We start from the raw sequence: 8,065 nt of genomic DNA, 5'->3' as shown, positions 1-8,065 counted from the left end.
GGATGGATGTTGATGGCTGGCTTATGGTCACAACATGTGGGTGTTCATATGTTAGAGAGGATTGATAGAAAATAAGAAGAACAGCAGAAGTCGTAGTTGCTTGTGGTGGCAGTGAAGGTGGCTATTGGCAGTTAGGGTTTTGTTGATTTCTATTTTTTTTAAAATTGATGGAATTAATGGATGATGGAGGAAAAATTTGTGTATGGAGGGTGGTTGGCGGTCGGGAAAGCTCTGTTTGGTATAGAGACAAGCTCTAATACCACTTGATGCAGTGTGGAAGCAATGCTATATGTCGTTCTAATGTACGTTCTTGGAACTCAAGAAAGAATAACTCTCAAAGAGAGGAAACATCAAATTAATGACAAAGATAAACCCAAAGAGATTAATTTAAAATATTATTAATGAAAAGCTTAAATATGTTATAATAAATTATGAATAATAAGCTTACATATATTAGTAACCAACTTAATCTTAATTCTTCTCAACTAAGAAAAATAATCTAAAATCTTCATTAGATTTGAATTACAAATATGACTCAAATGAGCTAAATAAATCAAGATAAATCGGGATGAAATATTGAATCATGAGTTGACTCAATATTGTAATTTTTAATATATTCTATCCTATATGCTTCCTATATCATCAGGGGTCTCAATTTTGCATGTTTTCATACTCTATTATTATATATATTAGTATTTTAAAACTATATCAATCTCTTTCATCAACGCTTAGAAATTAAAATAGATAGGCTCCATTACTTAAATATTAATATATTCACTTTTCTATTACTTGCACCGAATAATTAAGTTAAAATAAAATTTTTATAATTAAAACTCTACTAAGTTATAAGTTTTCTGAACAATTAAATTAGGTTGGTCCCAACATTATGATTCCAAAGGAGTTAATTGTACATCAGAATGAGTGCAACTCAAAAGTTATTGAATTATTGAATTATGTGTTACTGACAATCAATTTTGACTCTCAACTTGCATGCAATTAATATGTGTCGACTTTTCAAAATGAGTGCGTGCTAACGTGCTTGGGAAGATCTTTATAACTCGACTTTCCAAAATTCCTGAAGTTAAAGTTTCGAAACGATCTGGCCACCGCAATTCTCACTCGTTTCATAATCATCTCAGCCTTGCCCCACAAATATGGTGATCAAGGCCGGATGAATCAGCATGTCATAAAATATTCATTGGTTCAAGAAATGCTTATCTCACTGTCTATGTTTTGATTGCCATACCAAAAACTGTAAGGCTTGTTCACCTCAACATCAGGCTGGAATGTACTTATTTCGTAACTCATTAGTAGATTTAGTAGTTTGGGCGTAACAAAGTTTATGTACGTAGCAGCAATTGAAAAAGCTGACAGCAATCGCCTGCAGAAAGAGAATAAAGGGTAAAAAAAAAAAAAAGAGAAGAAAAAAAGCAACTTGCAAGCATTGTTATGTGTCAATCTTATCTGATTGACTCAAACGTGTCCCATGTTATCCATCTATTCACATGGGTTGTGCCTTTCTTGTCCAATGTTTATGGAAGGAATGTGCTAGTATCTTTCAAATATCTTCAGTATGCTCTTTAACTTATTACTAGTATTATTTCTTGACTACAAAGTAAGAGTAAGCCATAATGGCAAGGAACGGGCAGATGAATATTTTTTGGTAAAGAAAGTCGGGGCTGTCTTGTAAAGTCTCCAGAAAAAAATATTGAGAAAGATAATTAAAGCTTGGTTTTCTCTGATTAAAGCTTGGTTTTCTCTGTCTTACACTATTGAATTAAAATGCATTTGTTTGACCGAATCTGGCCACTAACATGTACTAGAGTAGACATTCCTGTGAAATTGCATGTTACTGGTGAACCCACTTGAATTAATTAAAGCCTTGATTGACTATAAATAGGATAGCTAGATTGTAATACGTGTTCATTGTTCAAAATTTTATATTCAAGTCTCCAATTAGAGCAATGTGACCAAGTTTATTTAATTTCATTGTCCTTGTACAACTCCGGAGTAATCGAACCGGGTTAAAAGGTAGCAGAATTTAATAAATTTCTGTGGAATGGATTTTGCCAAGTGGATAAATAAGCTCTTTTGATTGATAAATTCATGTCTAGGAGATGCTGCTTTCGGGAGATGTTTTCTGAAACCAGGAATCAACTTGACAAAACCACCATCTTTTTCCGAGTTGTTCATTCACTATATATAGAAGTACTATTTTTTCAAGTTATTACAGAGCTTCAGACTCTTTACTAGTATCTTCTTTCTCATTTCTTCACTCAAACGTAGCCAATTAAACACGCATAAAATCTGAAGAAAAGCACCTAAATTGGTTTCTGAAACTGGAAATGATAAGGAACATAAGCAGGGAACTCTTCCAGGGCATCAGGGACCAAGCTCCTAAAAGTGATTCAGCAATCAAATCCGCCAATGACTCAGCTTGTTCTTCTAAGCAAATGAAGATATTTTCAGGTACTTCTAATCCCAGAAATTATAGCCGAGTTGCTAAAGGCAGTGAGGAAAACAAGCTTAAACAAGCTGAGGAGTCATTCAGGACTGTGATGTATCTTAGTTGCTGGGGTCCTAACTGATGTCTAATCTCAGTTTCCTTTGAAAAGTTTTAGTGCCATTAGACTAAAGCTTCATTTTCATAAGGGGACGCAGCTTATTGTACATAAATATGCGATTAATAATGTATATGATCTTGAGATTTTAGTTACCTTGTGATGTACTCCATCTGCATTAATGTGAGAACTTAAACAGAACGAGTCAATAAGTACCTAATGCTCAAGTCCTTTCCAGCAAAGCACATTCCCTTGGTTAAAATTACCAAACATACCATAATACCTGGAGTTTGTTCGGTTTGAGGCCATATCATGAATCATAGGAAGCCCAACATTGCTCATTAATACAAGTGATATTGCCAAGTATTGACTAGTTTAAAATTTCATTCGTCCCACATAATTCGCTGCAGTTAGAAAGCATCGAGCAGCTAAGTTAAATTCTACTACATGACTATATTTCTTCATTGTCTTTGAGACAGAAGTAGCAACACACTTTTAGCTTACGTGTGTTTAAAATCCACAAGACAAAAGGACAAAGCTTTTGCCTAAGCCAATCAGGCAATCACTGCAGGAACACGAGCACTGATCTTCCCTATATATACCTCGAAACTTGCAACTCCATTGTACAAGTGATGTATTATCTTATCAAGAATCATGAAGCAAAAGAAGAGAAGAGAAGAGAAAAATTTGAAGGCAATTATATTTGTTCAAAATGAGTGCAAAAGGCAAAGCTTGGATGGTGGCAGCAAGTGTTGGAGCTGTTGAGGCTTTGAAAGACCAAGGCTTCGTTAGAAGGAATTACTCTCTGAGATTTCTTAAGCAACGTGCTGAGACCAATCTCAGATCGATGGTTCAAGCCAATAAACTTTCTTTATCCTCCGCTATGGCTTTGAGTAAAGTAAGAGATGATAAAATGAACGAATCTGTAGAGTCCCTTAGAAAAGTCATGTACTCGAGCTGCTAGGGTGCTAGTTGACACAAGTTGAAGCTAGAGTTAAATTGGATTCTTCTTAAAGCTTATAGGCATCAACATGATTTTATCTACTATGTATTGATATACCAGTATAAAATCCTAGGGTTCGAGATTGTAATTTTCTGTGACGAAGCTTTAGAACATGATGAGAAATTTGTCCTCAATAGAATCTGAAAATTGTAAATATTATTCTGACCTAGAAAGTTTCCTAATTTGGAAATACGTATTTGATCGGGTGATGGGATTGTTTTCCTTTCTTTGTGTGTTAATTCACATACATTTTTTCATTTGTTAATGGCTTGCTCTTATTAATCGCATTTAGTTCACTGATTATAAATGGGGTGTTTGTTTCAAGGCAAGGAACTGGACCAGCTTCCAATTTATCAATCTGTATGGGATCCAAATACTCAAATTAAGGGGTTTAGTTCAAAATTTTAATTTAATTTGAGGTATTTAATTTTTTGCCGTTCACTTAAATATGCCTAAAGTATCAAAAATTCAAATTCTATTATTTTTTAAATATTAAAAAAATAGTCATAATAAATTATTTATTTTAAATGATAGACCTCATCGTAGCCACGTGTACAATTGAGTTGTCATGGGTGACAACTCATAAATTTACTATATGTTATATTATATATAACATAGTCTAAAAATTATATGGCTATCCCTAAAACTACTAAATAGTATATATTCTTACTATTAAACTATGAGTATGTTGTTATATAAAAAAATATGCTTAAATTATTTTTATTTAATTCTTTTATAAAGGGTTTGAGACACATTTAAAAGAAAAAAATTATGGCCTAGAAGGGGTTGAAACCCTCATTGACTTTAGTTGGTCCGCTCATTTGCCCTTAACTCTAGGCCTTATCAAAGCATGCCATAATTTCTAGTATTTTAAAGATTGTGGGACTTCTCATTCCGAGAATCGATAATCAATTTACTTGATTGACTACTTTATGCATATCAGAACAAACAATTTGTGCACAAGCGTTGATCATGAATCTTTCTGAACATTATTTTAAGAAAATAGCTACAGGATAAGAGATCGCTTGAGCTTATATTGAGTCCAGTGAGGACTATAAGTTGAAACTTTATAGAAATGATGAAGAATGCTGTTTGGAAGCAGAGAAAATGAAAGAAAACTTTTCTTTGTTTCAAATCTTATTTTTGCTAATGAGAGTACAGCTTTCCAAATGTTTATAGGCTTTTCTAAACATTATAAATTGTAACAGTAAACTAATCAATTAAATTAAACTGATATAATTAATTAGATATGGAACATGTCTAACAAATTTATGCTGAGTTGTCAAGTTGCAACACTGGATCTACTGATGTGGCTTTAACTTTTCTTCTTTTTAAGATAGTGAGCTGCCTTAACAGCTCCCGTCACATTCAAGGAGCATAAATGTACGATTAGTTTAGTTATGCCTCTTAAGTTTGGCGCTTAAGTAATTGAAATGAATATAATAAATGACAAAGGCTTATTCATGTTGTGTGTGCTGTCCACTCTTCATTTGAGACTGTAACAAATGAATTTTTTAAACATCATTTATTCCCTTGGGCATAAGGCTTTAGAAGCCCATTATTTAAAGCCCATTATCCTTAATTTACTAAAAAAAACCAAGCCCACCATTAAATTTATATAAACATAAAGCAAAAGATAAATAAATAAATAAATTACCATTTTTTCAAAGAAAAGCTCATGGCCAAGAGAACCAAAAATGGGGAATTTTTAAGTTTTAGGATTTTGGCAAAAATTAAGGCTTGGGCCTTGTAAATCTTGATTTAAGGAACTTTTATTGGAGTTGTTTTTAACCCTAAATTCGTTTGGGAAGATCCATTGAAGGAGAATTTGAAAGTGGAAACTACAGAGAGAGAGAGAGAGGGAGAATGTGTTTGGAGTGAGAAAGGTGTAATTCAAGTAAATAAGATGTCACTAAAGGGAGTAAGATTTCTATCACTCTATCTTTATTTATGTTAAATTTCATGGGAATGAAGTTAATTTCAAGATTTGTATACTTTATTCAAAGCTATGGATTCCAAAAACGAGGTAAAGTTGGTCCCAAGCGAATTTGTGTAATACTGTAATTGTTGGATTGTTTTAGGAACACAAGCATACCAACAAGACATTGTAGAGCCAAAAACTCATAGCCCTCATTGTTTTCCTGATTTAGTATGTATATAATTTATAATTATGTATTATGTTTAGGTAATTTATGGTTATTAATTAGATTATTGATAATGTGGATGATTTATTAGCATTATAAGATATGAAAATTTAATTATTGAGGTGGAGTATGGAAGTTTAAGCGTAAAGAGAGATTTAAGGATGGAGGGTATTCTATTAATTTTGGGTTGCAAATATGGATTTAAGAGTTGTAGATTTCGTGATAAATATCACTAGTGAAATTACGCCATATAATGCTAGTCTTGAGTTTTCTCATAGTTGTAAAGTAACTATGATGTTTCATTGATTTAGGAGGAGCCACGAACATGAGTCAATCTGCAGATGTCGACGAAAGCCAAGCTTGAGCGTTGTCGTACTAAGTGGAATATACTAAATTTATATTTTATATTTTCTTATGAATATAATTTTAGAAAAGTAAATCATGTTTACAAAGAATGTTTAATGCTTAGACTGAGTTTTCTAGAAATATATTTATTTGCATGTTGATGTGTTTCTTATAGGATATGATAAATTATTTTCTTTAATAGTTTTGATTATAAATGTATAAGAATATTTTATGAAAAGGAATATATTTTTAAAGTATATTTAAAATGCTTATGTATATGCGAATAAAAGTTTGTTTTCAAAATTATTAGACAATACCCTTCTTCCCAACAAACAGGGATAAGTATAAAGATACAGTTACACTTAGATACAATTATAGATATTCACAGGGCTTTGGGCCAAGTTCTTGGGTGGTTTCGCCCTTTGTGGTTTCTTTTATGTATGTAGTATGATGAGATAGCAAATCAACAGTCTATCCGTTATAGTTTCGGGCATGATAGTATACTTTCAATATGTTATTGCACTGCCTCTATGAGTTTCAGGTATGACAAGATTATTTCGTTGGGTACTTATTTAATTATGCATATATGTTCTCTTGATATGAATTTCAGGATTATTATGCACATGATTATGTATTCCTTTTTAATGATAGTTATTTGATTTAAAGTTTAAATATTTTTACTATACGCGGTCATATTTTTATACATATTATGATTAAAATTGTATATTACAATAGCATACTTAATTTGAAGTATACTTTCAAAACCTATTATCTACTCGCTCATCTCATTTTACTATACTTTCCCCCAACATAAGATTATAGTACCAGTTGACCCTGACATTATAGTTATTTTAAGTTTTGGCCATGTGATTGTGTTAGGAGACATAGATGATATTATTAAGATATTTTGATCATTTATTTTACATTGCATGATGATATTATGAAATAATGATTATGGATGTTTAAGTTGCATTAGCTACAATATATTCTTTTAATACACTGGGGATATTGGGTGATATTTGGACGAGACATTTAAGTATACCAGTTACTATGATGTGTGGTATTATGGTTGATGAGGCTGATTGACACGAGTCAACAACTTAAAAGTGGTTGATTCTCCTAAGTGTAAGGGTGCCTATTTATAATATAACCTAATGAGTTCTGGTTAAATCACATGGAATTTCAAAATCTGGCTATTAATTACTAAATAAAAGTAATTGCAAAAAAAGAAGTTAACAAGGAATAATCTAAATTAAACAAGTCCTAAGGTTACAGGACCCACTCTTGGTACTCAAATGATGGTTATAATACTCTTTTCATATTTATATTTTGCATTTGCTTTACCAGTTTGAAAATTATGTGACTTAGTTCTCAATTAATCACTCTATGAATTAATATAAGGATTAAGTACATCATATACCATACCTATTTTGGAGAGCTATCACCACCATATTGGTGTGTCGACATTATATTTAAATTCTCACATAGATCCAAGGAGATCTAGATCTACTAATTAACAAGAAATGAGAATAACTTGTAGAGATTACAACTTATAAACATGAAACTAAAAAAACTAAACTTAAAACTTACTTGAGAGAGTAATTAATTATACAATATGAATCCTTGAGTTTCACCCTTTAACTTGGCTTAGAAAATTAATTACTTGTGTTGGCAAGCAAAACACTCATTTTATTTAATAAACTAGTAAAATATAATATAAGGAAATTGAAAACACAAGAGAAGACAAAAGAAAAATCTCTGCTTATTAACTGCACTTTCCCCTAAAATTCACTCTAGATTTACACTAAATTTCTCTACAAAACTCCCACCTAAAAAATCCACCACCAATTTTGTACAGATTTCTCAAGATAAATTTTTGAGAGCTCTTGCCTATTTTGAGTTGATCAAGTGTGAGCATTTACAAAACATTTTTTTGTGAGCTTGCAACCACAACCTCTACATGAAATTTACTAATACAATCCAAGGGTCTAAAACTACAACCATTATGGATA

This window comes from Citrus clementina, unplaced genomic scaffold (genome assembly GCF_000493195.1).
Source record: "Citrus clementina cultivar Clemenules unplaced genomic scaffold, Citrus_clementina_v1.0 scaffold_2, whole genome shotgun sequence".
Taxonomy (NCBI): domain Eukaryota; kingdom Viridiplantae; phylum Streptophyta; class Magnoliopsida; order Sapindales; family Rutaceae; genus Citrus; species Citrus x clementina.
This window is presented reverse-complemented; position numbering follows the sequence as displayed.